The sequence below is a fragment of the Phyllobates terribilis genome, unplaced genomic scaffold, assembly GCF_046119375.1.
Source record: "Phyllobates terribilis strain yellow unplaced genomic scaffold, ASM4611937v1 Scaffold_9__5_contigs__length_417890890, whole genome shotgun sequence".
NCBI lineage: Eukaryota > Metazoa > Chordata > Amphibia > Anura > Dendrobatidae > Phyllobates > Phyllobates terribilis.
In genome coordinates this window covers 47,886,561-47,904,974 of record NW_027362769.1, presented here as the reverse complement: position 1 = coordinate 47,904,974, position 18,414 = coordinate 47,886,561, and positions in this window count along the sequence as shown.

Sequence of the window (18,414 nt, the reverse complement as noted above, 5' to 3'; positions counted from 1 at the left end):
GGGACGCAGTGCTGGATGAGAGAGGAGGTGAGTATAATTGTTAATTTTTTTTGTGGGCAGCGTTATGGGGGCTCAAGGGATGCCAAGCATACCAGGATGGAGGGGTGCCATGCATACCAGGATGGGGGATCAAGGGGTGACATGCATACCAGGATGGGGGAATAAAGGGGTGCCATGCATACCAGGATGGAGGGGTGCCATGCATACCAGGATGGAGGGGTGCCATGCATACCAGGATGGGGGATCAAGGGGTGCCATGCATATCAGGATGGGGGATCAAGGGGTGCCATGCATACCAGGATGGGGGAATAAAGAGGTGCCATACATACCAGGATGGGGGTTGAAGGGGTGCCATGCATACCAGGATGGGGGAATCAAGGGGTGCCATACATACCAGGATGGGGGTTCAAGGGGTGCCATGCATACCAGGATGGAGGAATCAATGGGTGCCCCATGCATACCAGGATGAGGGAACCAAGGGGTGTCATGCATACTAGGACGGGGGAATCAAGGGGTGCCATGCATACCAGGATCAAGGGGTGCCATGCATACCAGGATGGGAGATCCATGGGCGCCATGCATGCCAGGATGAGGAATCAAGGGGTGCCATATATGCCAGGATGGGGGATCAAGGGGTGCCATGCATACCATGATGGGGATGTGGGCCATGTATACCAGGATGGGGATGAGGGCCATGTATACCAGGATGGGGATGAGGGCCACGTATACCGGGATGGGGATGAGGGCCACGTATACTAGGAAAGAGGGGCCATACATACCAGGATGGGTGATATTAACAGAATTGGGGGACATTACCCCAATACCAGTGTCAGCAGCAGACCCCCTCCCCCTTAACAGTGCATCATGACCACATTTTTTGCTTTCATTTTTTTTCTATTTTCCTCCTCTAAAACCTAGGTGCATCTTATGGTCCGGTGCGTCTTATAGTTCGAAAAATGCGGTAGTTAATTTTATGTCTGGCATTCTGTACATGAACCAGGAAGCTCAGGATGCACAATGATTCTGTAAATATGCATAAGTGTAAATGTATTTTTCTTTCAGTATATTTCATTAATATTTTATTAAGTTGGGCGTACAGCATTGCTCTTCCTGCGCTTTCTGATTCATGTACAGAATGCCAGACATAAAATGAACTAATACACATGTATTGCTATGTATCAGGGTATATTTATATTATACTGGATGGTGGCCCGATTCTAACGCATCGGGTATTCTAGAATATGTATGCGTCCGACCGGGCGCAACTAATCAGCGAAGCAGTGTTTAAATGGGTTGTGCACTACTTTAAATTAACCCCCCAATGTATCCCCCCGGGGCCCCTAATGAATTTTGGAGGACCGGGTAGCGAGGCCACCAGTCGGGGTACTTCTGCTGCGAGCAGCCGGGAGATAACTGGCTAGCACAGGATGAGCGTGTGAGGGAGATGACTGGCTAGCACAGGGTGAGCGTGTGAGGGTGAGCGTGTGAGCCTGTGAGCGTGAGAGTGGGAGCGGGTGATCGTGGGAGGGTGAGAATGTGAGGGTGAGCATGGGAGCGGGTGAGTGTGGGAGCGGGTGTGAGGGTGAGTGTGTGAGGGTGAGTGTGGGAACGTGTGAGGGTGAGCGTGGGAGCGTGTGAGGGTGGGCGTGGGAGCATGTGAGGGTGAGCGTGGGAGCGTGAGAATGTGAGCGTGAGAATGTGAGCGTGTGAGGGTGAGCGTGAGCGTGTAAGGGTGAGCGTGTGAGGGTGAGTGTCTGAGGGTGAGCATGTGAGGGTGAGCGTCTGAGGGTGAGCGTGTGAGGGTGAGCGTCTGAGGGTGAGCCTCTGAGGGTGAGAGGGTGAGGGTGAGAGGGTGAGGGTGAGCGTCAGAGCCTGAGCGTCAGAGCCTGAGCGTGAGCATCAGAGCGTGAGCGTGAGCGTCAGAGCGTGAGCGTCTGAGCGTGAGTGTGAGGATCTGAGCGTGAGCATCAGAGAGTGAGTGTCTGAGCGTGAGTGTCTGAGCGTTAGTGTCAGAGCGTGAGCGTCCGAGCGTGAGCGTCAGAGCATGAATGTCAGAGCATGAGCGTCCGAGCGTGAGCGTCCGAGCGTGAGCGTATGAGCGTGAGCGTCAGAGCCTGAGCGTCAGAGCCTGAGCGTCTGAGCGTGAGCATCAGAGCGTGAGCATCAGAGTGTGAGCGTCTGAGCGTGAGCGTCCAAGCGTGGGCGTCAGAGCGTGAGCGTCTGAGCGTGAGCGTCAGAGCGTCAGCGTGAGCATCTGAGCGTGAGCGTCAGAGCATGAGCGCCTGAGCGTGAGCGTCTGAGTGTGAGTGTCAGAGCGTGAGCGTCAGAGCGTGAGCGTGAGCGTCCGAGCGTGAGCGTCAGAGCATGAGCGTCAGAGCGTGAGCGTCTGAGCGTGAGCGTCAGAGCATGAGCGCCTGAGCGTGAGCGTCTGAGTGTGAGTGTCAGAGCATGAGCGCCTGAGAGTGAGCATCTGAGCGTGAGCATCAGAGCATGAGTGCCTGAGCGTGAGCGTCTGAGTGTGAGTGTCAGAGACTGAGCGTCAGAGCGTGAGCGTCCGAGCGTGAGCGTCTGAGCGTGAGCGTCCGAGGGTGAGGGTCAAAGCGTGAGCATCAAAGCGTGAGCGTCAGAGCGTGAGCGTGAGCGTCAGAGCATGAGCGTCCGAGCATGAGCGTCAGAGCATGAGCGTCAGAGCGTGAGCGTCCGAGCGTGAGCGTGAGCATCTGAGCGTGAGCGTCAGAGCCTGAGCATCAGAGCCTGAGCATGAGCGTCAGAGCATGAGCATCAGAGCGTGAGCATCCGAGTGTGAGCATCCGAGGGTGAGCGTCAAAGAGTGAGCGTCTGAGCGTGAGCGTCAGAGAGTGAGCGCCAGAGCGTGAGCGTGAGCGTCTGAGCGTGAGCGTCCGAGGGTGAGGGTCAAAGCGTGAGCATCAAAGCGTGAGCGTCAGAGTGTGAGCGTGAGCATCAGAGCGTGAGCGTCCGAGCATGAGCGTCAGAGCATGAGCGTCAGAGCGTGAGCGTCCGAGCGTGAGCGTGAGCATCTGAGCGTGAGCGTCAGAGCCTGAGCATCAGAGCCTGAGCATGAGCGTCAGAGCGTGAGCGTCCGAGTGTGAGCATCCGAGGGTGAGCGTCAAAGAGTGAGCATCTGAGCGTGAGCGTCAGAGAGTGAGCGTCAGAGCGTGAGCGTGAGCGTCTGAGCGTGAGCGTCTGAGTTTGAGCGTCAGAGCGTGAGCGTCCGAGCGTGAGCGTCAGAGCATGAGCGTGAGAGTCCGAGCCTGAGCGTCCGAGGGTGAGCGTCCGAGTGTGAGCGTCTGAGCATGAGCGTCAGAGCCTGAGCGTCAGAGCCTGAGCGTCCGAGGGTGAGGGTCAAAGCGTGAGCGTCAAAGCGTAAGCGTCAGAGCGTGAGCGTGAGCGTCAGAGCGTGAGCATCCGAGCATGAGCGTCAGAGCGTGACAGTCAGAGCATGAGCGTCAGAGCATGAGCGTCAGAGCATGAGCATCAGAGCATGAGCGTCAGAGCATGAGCGTCCGAGCGTGAGCGTCTGAGCGTGAGCGTCAGAGCCTGAGCGTAAGAGCCTGAGCATGAGCGTCAGAGCGTGAGCGTCTGAGCTTGAGTGTCTGAGAGTTAGTGTCAGAGCATGAGCGTCCGAGCGTGAGCGTCTGAGCGTGAGCGTCAGAGCATGAGTGTCAGAGCATGAGCGTCCGAGCGTGAGCGTCTGAGCGTGAGCGTCAGAGCGTGAGCGTCAGAGCGTGAGCGTCTGAGCATGAGCGTCTGAGCGTGAGCGTCTGAGCGTGAGCGTCTGAGCATGAGCGTCCAAACGTGAGCGCCAGAGCGTGAGCGTCTGAGCGTGAGCATCAGAGCGTGAGCGTCTGAGCGTGAGCGTCCAAGCGTGGGCGTCAGAGCGTGAGTGTCTGAGCGTGAGCGTGAGCATCAGAGCGTGAGCGTGAGCATCTGAGCGTGAGCGTCTGAGCGTGAGCATCTGAGTGTGAGTGTCAGAGCGTGAGTGTCAGAGCGTGAGCGTCTGAGCGTGAGCGTCTGAGCGTGAGCGTCAGAGCATGAGAGTCAGAGCGTGAGCATTCGAGCGTGAGCGTCAGAGACTGAGCGTCAGAGCCTGAGCGTGAGAGTCAGAGCGTGAGCGTCCGAGTGTGAGCGTCAGAGCGTGAGAGTCCGAGCGTGAGCGTCTGAGCGTCCGAGCGTGAGCGTCAGAGCGTGAGCGTCAGAGCGTGAGCGTCTGAGCGTGAGCGTGAGTGTCCGAGCGTGAGCGTCAGAGCGTGAGATTCTGAGAGTCAGAGCATGAGCGTGAGCGTCCGAGCATGAGCGTCTGAGCGTGAGCGTCCGAGCATGAGCGTCAGAGCGTGAGCGTCCGAGCGTGAGTGTCAGAGCGTGAGGGTGAGCATCTGAGCATGAGCGTCTGAGCGTGAGCGTCAGAGCATGAGCGTCCGAGCATGAGCGTCAGAGCATGAGCGTCAGAGCGTGAGCGTCCGAGCGTGAGCGTGAGCATCTGAGCGTGAGCGTCAGAGCCTGAGCATCAGAGCCTGAGCATGAGCGTCAGAGCATGAGCATCAGAGCGTGAGCATCCGAGTGTGAGCATCCGAGGGTGAGTGTCAAAGAGTGAGCGTCTGAGCGTGAGCGTCAGAGAGTGAGCGCCAGAGCGTGAGCGTGAGCGTCTGAGCGTGAGCGTCCGAGGGTGAGGGTCAAAGCGTGAGCATCAAAGCGTGAGCGTCAGAGTGTGAGCGTGAGCATCAGAGCGTGAGCGTCCGAGCATGAGCGTCAGAGCATGAGCGTCAGAGCGTGAGCGTCCGAGCGTGAGCGTGAGCATCTGAGCGTGAGCGTCAGAGCCTGAGCATCAGAGCCTGAGCATGAGCATCAGAGCCTGAGCGTCCGAGTGTGAGCATCCGAGGGTGAGCGTCAAAGAGTGAGCATCTGAGCGTGAGCGTCAGAGAGTGAGCGTCAGAGCGTGAGCGTGAGCGTCTGAGCGTGAGCGTCTGAGTTTGAGCGTCAGAGCGTGAGCGTCCGAGCGTGAGCGTCAGAGCATGAGCGTGAGAGTCCGAGCCTGAGCGTCCGAGGGTGAGCGTCCGAGTGTGAGCGTCTGAGCATGAGCGTCAGAGCCTGAGCGTCAGAGCCTGAGCGTCCGAGGGTGAGGGTCAAAGCGTGAGCGTCAAAGCGTAAGCGTCAGAGCGTGAGCGTGAGCGTCAGAGCGTGAGCATCCGAGCATGAGCGTCAGAGCGTGACAGTCAGAGCATGAGCGTCAGAGCATGAGCGTCAGAGCATGAGCATCAGAGCATGAGCGTCAGAGCATGAGCGTCCGAGCGTGAGCATCTGAGCGTGAGCGTCAGAGCCTGAGTGTAAGAGCCTGAGCATGAGCGTCAGAGCATGAGCGTCTGAGCTTGAGTGTCTGAGAGTTAGTGTCAGAGCGTGAGCGTCCGAGCGTGAGCGTCCAAGCGTGAGCGTCAGAGCGTGAGTGTCAGAGCATGAGCGTCCGAGCGTGAGCGTCTGAGCGTGAGCGTCAGAGCGTGAGCGTCTGAGCATGAGCGTCTGAGCGCGAGCGTCTGAGCATGAGCGTCCAAACGTGAGCGCCAGAGCGTGAGCGTCTGAGCGTGAGCATCAGAGCGTGAGTGTCTGAGCGTGAGCGTGAGCATCAGAGCGTGAGCGTGAGCATCTGAGCGTGAGCGTCTGAGCGTGAGCATCTGAGTGTGAGTGTCAGAGCGTGAGCGTCTGAGCGTGAGCGTCTGAGCGTGAGCGTCAGAGCATGAGAGTCAGAGCGTGAGCATTCGAGCGTGAGCGTCTGAGCGTGAGCGTCAGAGCCTGAGTGTCAGAGCCTGAGCGTGAGAGTCAGAGCGTGAGCGTCCGAGCGTGAGCGTCAGAGCGTGAGAGTCCGAGCGTGAGCGTCAGAGCGTGAGCGTCAGAGCGTGAGCGTCTGAGCGTGAGCGTGAGCGTCCGAGCGTGAGCGTCAGAGCGTGAGATTCTGAGAGTCAGAGCATGAGCGTGAGCGTCTGAGCATGAGCGTCCGAGCATGAGCGTCAGAGCGTTAGCGTCCGAGCGTGAGTGTCAGAGCGTGAGCGTGAGCGTCTGAGCATGAGCGTCTGAGCGTGAGCGTCAGAGCATGAGCGTCTGAACGTGAGCGTCTGAACGTGAGTGTCAGAGTGTGAGCATCAGAGTGTGAGCGTGAGCGTCCGAGCGTGAGCGTCAGAGCATGAGTGTCAGAGCATGAGCGTCCAAGCCTGAGCATCTGAGCGTGAGCGTCAGAGCCTGAGCGTCAGAGCCTGAGCGTGAGCGCCAGAGCGTGAGCGTCCGAGCGTGAGCGTCCGAGGGTGAGCGTCCGAGGGTGAGCGTCAAAGCGTGAGCGTCAGAGCGTGAGCGTGAGCGTCCGAGCGTGAGCGTCCGAGGGTGAGCCTCAAAGCGTGAGCGTCAAAGCGTGAGCGTCAGAGTGTCAGCGTCAGCGTCAGAGCGTGAGCATCAGAGCGTGAGCGTCCGAGCGTGAGTATCAGAGAGTGAGCGTGAGCGTCAGAGCGTGAGTGTGAGCATCAGAGCGTGAGTTTGAGGGTCAGAGCGTGAGTGTCCGAGCGTGAGCGTCAGAGCATGAGCGTCCGAGCGTGAGCATCAGAGCGCGAGCGTCAGAGCGTGAGTGTGAGCGTCAGAGCGTGAGCGTCCGAGCATGAGCGTCAGAGCGTGAGCGTCAGTGCGTGAGTGTGAGAGTTAAAGCGTGAGCATCAAAGCGTGAGCATGAGCGTCTGAACGTGAGCGTCAGAGCGTGAGCGTTCAAGCATAAGCGTCAGAGCGTGAGCGTCAGAGTGTGAGCGTGAGCGTCAGAGCGTGAGCGTCAGAGCATGAGCGTCAGAGCATGAGTGTCAGAGCATGAGCGTCCGAGCGTGAGCGTCTGAGCGTGAGCGTCAGAGCGTGAGCATCAGAGCGTGAGCGTCTGAGCATGAGCGTCTGAGCGTGAGCGTCTGAGCATGAGCGTCCAAACGTGAGCGTCAGAGCGTGAGCGTCTGAGCGTGAGCGTGAGCATCAGAGCGTGAGCGTCTGAGCGTGAGCGTCCAAGCGTGGGCGTCAGAGCGTGAGCGTCTGAGCGTGAGCGTGAGCATCAGAGCGTGAGCGTGAGCATCTGAGCGTGAGCGTCTGAGCGTGAGCATCTGAGTGTGAGTGTTAGAGCGTGAGTGTCAGAGCGTGAGCGTCTGAGCGTGAGCGTCAGAGCATGAGAGTCAGAGCGTGAGCATTCGAGCGTGAGCGTCTGAGCGTGAGCGTCAGAGCCTGAGTGTCAGAGCCTGAGCGTGAGCGTCCGAGCGTGAGCGTCAGAGCGTGAGAGTCCGAGCGTGACCGTCTGAGCGTCCGAGCGTGAGCGTCAGAGCGTGAGAGTCCGAGCGTGAGCATCTGAGCGTCCGAGCGTGAGCGTCCAAGCGTGAGCGTCAGAGCGTGAGCGTCTGAGCGTGAGCGTGAGCGTCCGAGCGTGAGTGTCAGAGCGTGAGCTTCTGAGAGTCAGAACATGAGCGTGAGCGTCTGAGCATGAGCGTCCGAGCATGAGCGTCAGAGCGTGAGCGTCCGAGCGTGAGTGTCAGAGCGTAAGCGTGAGCGTCTGAGCATGAGCGTCTGAGCGTGAGCGTCTGAGCGTGAGTGTCAGAGTGTGAGCATCAGAGTGTGAGCGTGAGCGTCCGAGCGTGAGCGTCAGAGCATGAGTGTCAGAGCATGAGCGTCCAAGCCTGAGCGTCTGAGCGTGAGCGTCAGAGCCTGAGCGTCAGAGCCTGAGCGTGAGCGCCAGAGCGTGAGCGTCTGAGGGTGAGCGTCCGAGGGTGAGCGTCAAAGCGTGAGCGTCAGAGCGTCAGCGTGAGCGTCAGAGCGTGAGCGTCAGCGTCAGAGCGTGAGCATCAGAGCGTGAGCGTCCGAGCGTGAGTATCAGAGAGTGAGCGTGAGCGTCAGAGCGTGAGTGTCAGAGCATGAGCGTCCAAGCCTGAGCGTCTGAGCGTGAGCGTCAGAGCCTGAGCGTCAGAGCCTGAGCGTGAGCGCCAGAGCGTGAGCGTCTGAGGGTGAGCGTCCGAGGGTGAGCGTCAAAGCGTGAGCGTCAGAGCGTCAGCGTGAGCGTCAGAGCGTGAGCGTCAGCGTCAGAGCGTGAGCATCAGAGCGTGAGCGTCCGAGCGTGAGTATCAGAGAGTGAGCGTGAGCGTCAGAGCGTGAGTGTGAGCTACAGAGCGTGAGTGTGAGCGTCAGAGCGTGAGCGTCCGAGCCTGAGCGTCAGAGCATGAGCGTCCGAGCGTGAGCATCAGAGCGAGAGCGTCAGAGCGTGAGTGTGAGCGTCAGAGCGTGAGCGTCCGAGCATGAGCGTCAGAGCGTGAGCGTCAGTGCGTGAGTGTGAGAGTCAAAGCGTGAGTATCAAAGCGTGAGCGTCAGAGCGTGAGTATGAGCGTCTGAGCGTGAGCGTCAGAGCGTGAGCGTTCAAGCATGAGCGTCAGAGCGTGAGCGTCAGAGTGTGAGCGTGAGCATCCGAGCGTGAGTGTCAGACCGTGAGCGTGAGCGTCCGAGCGTGAGCGTCAGAGCGTGAGCGTCCGAGCGTGAGCGTCAGAGCCTGAGCGTCAGAACCTGAGCGTGAGAGTCAGAGCGTGAGCGTCCAAGCATGAGCGTCAGAGCGTGAGCGTCAGAGCATGAGCGTGAGCGTCAGAGCGTGAGAGTCCGAGCGTGAGCGTCAGAGTGTGAGCGTCTGAGCGTGAGCGTGTGAGCGCCTGAGCGTGAGCATCCGAGCCTGAGCGTCAGAGCGTGAGCGTGAGCGTCAGAGCGTGAGCATGAGCGTCAGAGCGTGAGCGTCCGAGCGTGAGCATGAGCGTCCGAGCGTGAGCGTCCGAGCGTGAGCGTCAGAGCGTGAGCGTCAGAGCTTGAGCGTGAGCATCAGAGCGTGAGCGCCCGAGCGTGAGCGTCAGAGCATGAGCGTGAGCGTCTGAGCGTGAGAGTCCGAGCGCGAGCGTCAGAGCATGAGCGTGAGAGTCAGAGTGTGAGCGTCAGAGCGTGAGCGTGAGCATCAGAGCGTGAGCGTCAGAGCGTGAGCATCAGAGCGTGAGCGTGAGCGTCAGAGCATGAGCGTGTGAGCGTCTGAGCGTGAGCATCCGAGCGTGACCGTCAAAGCGTGAGGGTGAGCGTCAGAGCGTGAGCATGAGCTTGAGAGAGTGAGTATGAGCGTCTGAGCGTGAGCGTCAGAGCGTGAGCGTGAGCGTCCGAGCGTGAGCGTCAGAGCGTGAGCGTCAGAGCATGAGCGTCAGAGCATGAGCGTGAGCGTCAGAGCGTGAGCATCAGAGCGTGAGCTTGAGCGTCAGAGTGTGAGCGTGAGCGTCAGGGCGTGAGCGTCAGGGCGTGAGCATCCGAGCGTGAGCGTCAGAGCGTGAGCGTCAGAGCCTGAGCGTCCAAGCGTGAGCGTCAGAGCCTGAGCGTCAGAGCCTGAGCGTGAGCGTAAGAGCGTGAGCGTCAGAGCCTGAGCGTGAGCATCAGAACGTGAGTGTCCGAGCGTGAGCGTCAGAGCGTGAGCGTCAGAGCTTGAACGTCAGAGCGTGAGCGTGTGAGCGTCTGAGCGTGAGCATCCGAGCCTGAGCGTCAGAGCGTGAGCATGAGCATCAGAGCGTGAGCGTCAGAGCGTGAGCGTCAGAGCATGAGCGTGAGCGTCAGAGCGTGAGCGTCAGACCATGAGCGTGTGAGCGTCTGAGCGTGAGCATCCGAGCGGGAGCGTCAGAGCGTGAGGGTGAGCGTCAGAGCGTGAGCATGAGCGTGAGAGAGTGAATATGAGCGTCTGAGCGTGAGCGTCAGAGCGTGAGTGTGAGCGTCAGAGCGTGAGCGTCAGAGCGTGAGCGTCAGAGCATGAGCATGAGCGTCAGAGCGTGAGCATCAGAGCGTGAGCGTGAGCGTCACAGCGTGAGCTTGAGCGTCAGAGTGTGAGCGTGAGCGTCAGAGTGTGAGAGTCCGAGCGTGAGCGTCAGAACGTGAGCATCCGAGCGTGAGCGTGAGCGTCAGAGCGTGAGCGTGAGCATCAGAGCATGAGCGTCAGAGCGTGAGCATCCGAGCGTATGCGTCCGAGCGTGAGCGTGAGCGTCAGAGCATGAGCGTGAGCGTCAGAGCCTGAGCGTCCGAGCGTGAGCGTCAGAGCGTGAGCGTGAGCGTCAGAGTGTGAGCGTCCGAGGGTGAGCGTCAGAGCATGAGCGTGAGTGTCCGAGCGTGAGCGTCAGAGCGTGAGTGTGAGCGTCAGAGTGTGAGCGTCCGAGCGTGAGCGTCCGAGCGTGAGCGTCAGAGCGTGAGCGTCAGAGCGTTAGAGTCCGAGTGTGAGCGTCAGAGCGTAAGCGTGTGAGCGGCTGAACGTGAGCGTCCGAGCGTGAGCGTCAGAGCGTGAGCGTCTGAGTGTGAGCATCAGAGCATAAGCGTCCGAGCGTGAGCGTCTGAGCGTGAGCGTCAGAGCGTGAGCGTCCGAGTGTGAGTGTGAGCGTCAGAGCGTGAGCGTGAGCGACAGAGCGTGAGCGTCAGAGCGTGAGCGTGAGCGTCAGAGCGTGAGCGTGAGCATCAGAGCGTGAGCGTCAGAGCGTGAGCGTGAGCGTCAGAGCATGAGCGTGTGAGCGTCTGAGCGTAAGCATCCGAGCGTGAGCATCAGAGCGTGAGGGTGAGCGTCAGAGCGTGAGCATGAGCTTGAGAGAGTGAGTATGAGCGTCTGAGCGTGAGCGTCAGAGCGTGAGCGTGAGCGTCAGAGCGTGAGAGTCCGAGCGTGAGCGTCAGAGCGTGAGCGTCTGAGTGTGAGCATCAGAGCATGAGCGTCCGAGCGTGAGCGTCTGAGCGTGAGCGTCAGAGCGTGAGCGTCCGAGTGTGAGCGTGAGAGCGTGAGCGTGAGCGACAGAGCGTGAGCGACAGAGCGTGAGCGTCCGAGCGTGAGCGTCAGAGCGTGAGCGTCAGAGCATGAGCATGAGCGTCAGAGCGTGAGCATCAGAGCGTGAGCGTGAGCGTCAGAGCGTGAGCTTGAGCGTCAGAGTGTGAGCGTGAGCGTCAGAGCGTGAGCGTCAGGGCGTGAGCATCCGAGCGTGAGCGTCAGAGCCTGAGCAAGAGCGTCAGAGCGTGAGCGTCCGCATCAGAGCGTGAGTGTCCGAGCGTGAGCGTCAGAGCGTGAGCGTGAGCGTCAGAGTGTGAGCGTCCGAGCGTGAGCGTCCGAGCGTGAGCGTCAGAGCGTGAGCGTGAGCGTCAGAGCTTTAGAGTCCGAGTGTGAGCGTCAAAGCGTAAGCGTGTGAGCGGCTGAGCGTGAGCGTCCGAGCGTGAGCGTCAGAACGTGAGCGTCTGAGTGTGAGCATCAGAGCATGAGCGTCCGAGCGTGAGCGTGAGCGTCCGAGTGTGAGTGTGAGCGTCAGAGCGTGAGCGTGAGCAACAGAGCGTGAGCGTCAGAGCGTGAGCATGAGCGTCAGAGCGTGAGCGTGAGCATCAGAGCGTGAGCGTCAGAGCGTGAGCGTCAGAGCGTGAGCATCTGAGCGTGAGCATCAGAGCGTGAGGGTGAGCGTCAGAGCGTGAGCATGAGCGTGAGAGAGTGAGTATGAGCGTCTGAGCGTGAGCGTCAGAGCGTGAGCGTGAGCGTCAGAGCGTGAGAGTCCGAGCGTGAGCGTCAGAGCGTAAGCCTGTGAGCGGCTGAGCGTGAGCGTCCGAGCGTGAGCGTCAGAGCGTGAGCGTCTGAGTGTGAGCATCAGAGCATGAGCGTCCGAGCGTGAGTGTCTGAGCGTGAGCGTCAGAGCGTGAGCGTCCGAGTGTGAGCGTCAGAGCGTGAGTGTGAGCGACAGAGCGTGAGCATCAGAGCGTGAGTGGCAGAGCGTGAGCGTGAGCATCAGAGCATGAGCGTCAGAGCGTGAGCGTGAGCGTCAGAGCGTGAGCGTGAGCGTCAGAGCATGAGCGTGTGAGCTTCTGAGCGTGAGCATCCGAGCGTGAGCGTCAGAGCGTGAGGGTGAGCGTCAGAGCGTGAGCATGAGCGTGAGAGAGTGAGTATGAGCGTCTGAGCGTGAGCGTCAGAGCGTGAGCGTCTGAGCGTGAGCGTCAGAGCCTGAGTGTCAGAGCCTGAGCGTGAGAGTCAGAGCGTGAGCGTCCGAGCGTGAGCGTCCGAGCGTGAGCGTCAGAGCGTGAGAGTCCGAGCGTGAGCGTCTGAGCGTCCGAGCGTGAGCGTCAGAGCGTGAGCGTCTGAGCGTGAGCGTGAGCGTGAGCGTCCGAGCGTGAGCGTTAGAGGGTGAGATTCTGAGTGTCAGAGCGTGAACTTGAGCGTCTGAGCATGAGCGTCTGAGCGTGAGCGTCAGAGCATGAGCGTCTGAGCGTGAGCGTCTGAACGTGAGTGTCAGAGTGTGAGCATCAGAGTGTGAGCGTGAGCGTCCGAGCGTGAGCGTCAGAGCATGAGTGTCAGAGCATGAGCGTCCAAGCCTGAGCATCTGAGCGTGAGCGTCAGAGCCTGAGCGTCAGAGACTGAGCGTGAGCGCCAGAGCGTGAGCGTCCGAGCGTGAGCGTCCGAGGGTGAGCGTCCGAGGGTGAGCGTCAAAGCGTGAGCGTCAGAGCGTGAGCGTGAGCGTCCGAGCGTGAGCGTCCGAGGGTGAGCCTCAAAGCGTGAGCGTCAAAGCGTGAGCGTCAGAGTGTCAGCGTGAGTGTCAGAGCGTGAGTGTCAGCGTCAGAGCATGAGCATCAGAGCGTGAGCGTCCGAGCGTGAGTATCAGAGAGTGAGCGTGAGCGTCAGAGCGTGAGTGTGAGCATCAGAGCGTGAGTTTGAGCGTCAGAGCGTGAGCGTCCGAGCGTGAGCGTCAGAGCATGAGCGTCCGAGCGTGAGCATCAGAGCGCGAGCGTCAGAGCGTGAGTGTGAGCGTCAGAGCGTGAGCGTCCGAGCATGAGCGTCAGAGCGTGAGCGTCAGTGCGTGAGTGTGAGAGTCAAAGCGTGAGCATCAAAGCGTGAGCGTCTGAGCGTGAGCGTCTGAGCGTGAGCATCTGAGTGTGAGTGTCAGAGCGTGAGTGTCAGAGCGTGAGCATCTGAGCGTGAGCGTCAGAGCATGAGAGTCAGAGCGTGAGTATTCGATCGTGAGCGTCTGAGCGTGAGCGTCAGAGCCTGAGTGTCAGAGCCTGAGCGTGAGGGTCAGAGCGTGAGCGTCCGAGCGTGAGCGTCAGAGCGTGAGAGTCCAAGCGTGAGCGTCCGAGCGTGAGCTTCAGAGCGTGAGAGTCCAAGCGTGAGCGTCTGAGCATCCGAGCGTGAGCGTCAGAGCGTGAGAGTCTGAGCGTGAGCGTCTGAGCGTCCGAGCGTGAGCGTCCAAGCGAGAGCGTCAGAGCGTGAGTGTCCGAGCGTGAGCGTCAGAGAGTGAGCTTCTGAGAGTCAGAACATGAGCGTGAGCGTCTGAGCATGAGCGTCTGAGCGTGAGCGTCCGAGCATGAGCGTCAGAGCGTGAGCGTCCGAGCGTGAGTGTCAGAGCGTAAGCGTGAGCGTCTGAGCATGAGCGTCTGAGCGTGAGCGTCAGAGCGTGAGCGTCTGAGCGTGAGCGTCTGAGCGTGAGTGTCAGAGTGTGAGCATCAGAGTGTGAGCGTGAGCGTCCGAGCGTGAGCGTCAGAGCATGAGTGTCAGAGCATGAGCGTCCAAGCCTGAGCGTCTGAGCGTGAGCGTCAGAGCCTGAGCGTCAGAGCCTGAGCGTGAACGTCCGAGCGTGAGCGTCCGAGGGTGAGCGTCCGAGGGTGTGCGTCAAAGCGTGAGCGTCAGAGCGTCAGCGTGAGCATCAGAGCGTGAGTGTCAGCGTCAGAGCGTGAGCATCAGAGCGTGAGCGTCCGAGCGTGAGTATCAGAGAGTGAGCGTGAGCGTCAGAGCGTGAGTGTGAGCTTCAGAGCGTGAGTGTGAGCGTCAGAGCGTGATCGTCCGAGCGTGAGCGTCAGAGCATGAGCGTCAGAGCGTGAGCATCAGAGCGCGAGCGTCAGAGCGTGAGTGTGAGCGTCAGAGCGTGAGCGTCCGAGCATGAGCGTCAGAGCGTGAGCGTCCGAGCATGAGCGTCAGAGCGTGAGCGTCAGTGCGTGAGTGTGAGAGTCAAAGCGTGAGCATCACAGCATGAGCGTCAGAGCGTGAGTATGAGCGTCTGAGCGTGAGCGTCAGAGCGTGAGCGTGAGCGTTCAAGCATGAGCGTCAGAGCGTGAGCGTCAGAGTGTGAGCGTGAGCGTCAGAGCGTGAGCGTCAGAGCGTGAGAGTGAGCGTCAGAGCGTGAGCATCCGAGCGTGAGCGTCAGACCGTGAGCGTGAGCGTCCGAGCGTGAGCGTCAGAGCGTGAGCGTCCGAGCGTGAGCGTCAGAGCCTGAGAGTCAGAACCTGAGCGTGAGAGTCAGAGCGTGAGCGTCCGAGCATGAGCGTCAGAGCGTGAGCGTCAGAGCATGAGCGTGAGCATCAGAGCGTGAGAGTCCGAGCGTGAGCGTCAGAGTGTGAGCGTCTGAGCGTGAGCGTGTGAGCGCCTGAGCGTGAGCATCCGAGCCTGAGCGTCAGAGCGTGAGCGTGAGCATCAGAGCGTGAGCGTGAGCATCAGAGCGTGAGCGTCAGAGCGTGAGCATGAGCGTCAGAGCGTGAGCGTCCGAGCGTGAGCATGAGCGTCCAGGCGTGAGCATCAGAGCGTGAGCGTCCGAGCGTGAGCGTCAGAGCGTGAGCGTCAGAGCGTGAGTGTCAGAGCTTGAGCGTGAGCATCAGAGCGTGAGCGCCCGAGCGTGAGCGTCAGAGCATGAGCGTGAGCGTCAGAGCGTGAGAGTCCGAGCGTGAGCGTCAGCGTCAGAGAGTGAGCATCAGAGCATGAGCATCAGAGCGTGAGCGTGAGCGTCAGAGCATGAGCGTGTGAGCGTCTGAGTGTGAGCATCCGAGCGTGACCGTCAGAGCGTGAGGGTGAGCGTCAGAGCGTGAGCATGAGCTTGAGAGAGTGAGTATGAGCGTCTGAGCGTGAGCGTCAGAGCGTGAGCGTGAGCGTCCGAGCGTGAGCGTCAGAGCGTGAGCGTCAGAGCATGAGCGTCAGAGCATGAGCGTGAGCGTCAGAGCGTGAGCATCAGAACGTGAGCTTGAGCGTCAGAGTGTGAGCGTGAGCGTCAGGGCGTGAGCATCCGAGCGTGAGCGTCAGAGCGTGAGCGTCAGAGCCTGAGCGTCCAAGCGTGAGCGTCAGAGCCTGAGCGTCAGAGCCTGAGCGTGAGCGTAAGAGCGTGAGCGTCAGAGCCTGAGCATGAGCATCAGAACGTGAGCGTCCGAGCGTGAGCGTCAGAGCGTGAGCGTCAGAGCTTGAACGTCAGAGCGTGAGCGTGTGAGCGTCTGAGCGTGAGCATCCGAGCCTGAGCGTCAGAGCGTGAGCATGAGCGTCAGAGCGTGAGCATCAGAGCGTGAGCGTCAGAGCGTGAGCGTCAGAGCATGAGCGTGAGCGTCAGAGCGTGAGCGTCAGAGCATGAGCGTGTGAGCGTCTGAGCGTGAGCATCCGAGCGTGAGCGTCAGAGCGTGAGGGTGAGCGTCAGAGCGTGAGAGAGTGAGTATGAGCGTCTGAGCGTGAGCGTCAGAGCGTGAGCGTGAGCGTCCGAGCGTGAGCGTCAGAGCGTGAGCGTCAGAGCGTGAGCGTCAGAGCATGAGCATGAGCGTCAGAGCGTGAGCATCAGAGCGTGAGCGTCAGAGCGTGAGCGTGAGCGTCAGAGTGTGAGCGTCCGAGGGTGAGCGTCAGAGCATGAGCGTGAGCATCAGAGCGTGAGTGTCCGAGCGTGAGCGTCAGAGCGTGAGCGTGAGCGTCAGAGTGTGAGCGTCCGAGCGTGAGCGTCAGAGCGTGAGCGTGAGCGTCAGAGCGTTAGAGTCCGAGTGTGAGCGTCAGAGCGTAAGCGTGTGAGCGGCTGAGCGTGAGCGTCCGAGCGTGAGCGTCAGAGCGTGAGCATCTGAGTGTGAGCATCAGAGCATGAGCGTCCGAGCGTGAGCGTCTGAGCGTGAGCGTCAGAGCGTGAGCGTCCGAGTGTGAGTGTGAGCGTTAGAGCGTGAGCGACAGAGCGTGAGCGTCAGAGCGTGAGCGTGAGCGTCAGAGCGTGAGCGTGAGCATCAGAGCGTGAGCGTCAGAGCGTGAGCGTCAGAGCGTGAGCGTGAGCGTCAGAGCATGAGCGTGTGAGCGTCTGAGCGTGAGCATCCGAGCGTGAGCATCAGAGCGTGAGGGTGAGCGTCAGAGCGTGAGCATGAGCGTGAGAGAGTGAGTATGAGCGTCTGAGCGTGAGCGTCAGAGCGTGAGCGTGAGCGTCAGAGCGTGAGAGTCCGAGCGTGAGCGTCAGAGCGTAAGCGTGTGAGCGGCTGAGCGTGAGCGTCCGAGCGTGAGCGTCAGAGCGTGAGCGTCTGAGTGTGAGCATCAGAGCATGAGCGTCCGAGCGTGAGCGTCTGAGCGTGAGCGTCAGAGCGTGAGCGTCCGAGTGTGAGCGTCAGAGCGTGAGCGTGAGCGTCAGAGCATGAGCGTGTGAGCTTCTGAGCGTGAGCATCCGAGCGTGAGCGTCAGAGCGTGAGGGTGAGCGTCAGAGCGTGAGCATGAGCGTGAGAGAGTGAGTATGAGCGTCTGAGCGTGAGCGTCAGAGCGTGAGCGTCTGAGCGTGAGCGTCTGAGCGTGAGCGTCAGAGCCTGAGTGTCAGAGCCTGAGCGTGAGAGTCAGAGCGTGAGCGTCCGAGCGTGAGCGTCAGAGCGTGAGGGTGAGCGTCAGAGCGTGAGCATGAGCGTGAGAGAGTGAGTATGAGCGTCTGAGCGTGAGCGTCAGAGCGTGAGCGTCTGAGCGTGAGCGTCTGAGCGTGAGCGTCAGAGCCTGAGTGTCAGAGCCTGAGCGTGAGAGTCAGAGCGTGAGCGTCCGAGCGTGAGCGTCAGAGCGTGAGAGTCCGAGCGTGAGCGTCTGAGCGTCCGAGCGTGAGCGTCAGAGCGTGAGCGTCTGAGCGTGAGCGTGAGCGTCCGAGCGTGAGCGTCAGAGGGTGAGATTCTGAGTGTCAGAGCGTGAACGTGAGCGTCTGAGCATGAGCGTCTGAGCGTGAGCGTCAGAGCATGAGCGTCTGAGCGTGAGCGTCTGAACGTGAGTGTCAGAGTGTGAGCATCAGAGTGTGAGCGTGAGCGTCCGAGCGTGAGCGTCAGAGCATGAGTGTCAGGGCATGAGCGTCCAAGCCTGAGCATCTGAGCGTGAGCGTCAGAGCCTGAGCGTCAGAGACTGAGCGTGAGCGCCAGAGCGTGAGCGTCCGAGCGTGAGCGTCCGAGGGTGAGCGTCCGAGGGTGAGCGTCAAAGCGTGAGCGTCAGAGCGTGAGCGTGAGCGTCCGAACGTGAGCGTCCGAGGGTGAGCCTCAAAGCGTGAGCGTCAAAGCGTGAGCGTCAGAGTGTCAGCGTGAGTGTCAGAGCGTGAGTGTCAGCGTCAGAGCATGAGCATCAGAGCGTGAGCGTCCGAGTGTGAGTATCAGAGAGTGAGCGTGAGCGTCAGAGCGTGAGTGTGAGCATCAGAGCGTGAGTTTGAGCGTCAGAGCGTGAGCGTCCGAGCGTGAGCGTCAGAGCATGAGCGTCCGAGCGTGAGCATCAGAGCGCGAGCGTCAGAGCGTGAGTGTGAGCGTCAGAGCGTGAGCGTCCGAGCATGAGCGTCAGAGCGTGAGCGTCAGTGCGTGAGTGTGAGAGTCAAAGCGTGAGCATCAAAGCGTGAGCGTCAGAGCGTGAGTATGAGCGTCTGAGCGTGAGCGTCTGAGCGTGAGCATCTGAGTGTGAGTGTCAGAGCGTGAGTGTCAGAGCGTGAGCATCTGAGCGTGAGCGTCAGAGCATGAGAGTCAGAGCGTGAGCATTCGAGCGTGAGCGTCTGAGCGTGAGCGTCAGAGCCTGAGTGTCAGAGCCTGAGCGTGAGGGTCAGAGCGTGAGCGTCCGAGCGTGAGCGTCAGAGCGTGAGAGTCCAAGCGTGAGCGTCTGAGCGTCCGAGCGTGAGCGTCAGAGCGTGAGAGTCTGAGCGTGAGCGTCTGAGCGTCCGAGCGTGAGCATCCAAGCGTGAGCGTCAGAGCGTGAGTGTCCGAGCGTGAGCGTCAGAGAGTGAGCTTCTGAGAGTCAGAACATGAGCGTGAGCGTCTGAGCATGAGCGTCTGAGCGTGAGCGTCCGAGCATGAGCGTCAGAGCGTGAGCGTCCGAGCGTGAGTGTCAGAGCGTAAGCGTGAGCGTCTGAGCATGAGCGTCTGAGCGTGAGCGTCTGAGCGTGAGCGTCTGAGCGTGAGTGTCAGAGTGTGAGCATCAGAGTGTGAGCGTGAGCGTCCGAGCGTGAGCGTCAGAGCATGAGTGTCAGAGCATGAGCGTCCAAGCCTGAGCGTCTGAGCGTGAGCGTCAGAGCCTGAGCGTCAGAGCCTGAGCGTGAACGTCCGAGCGTGAGCGTCCGAGGGTGAGCGTCCGAGGGTGTGCGTCAAAGCGTGAGCGTCAGAGCGTCAGCGTGAGCGTCAGAGCGT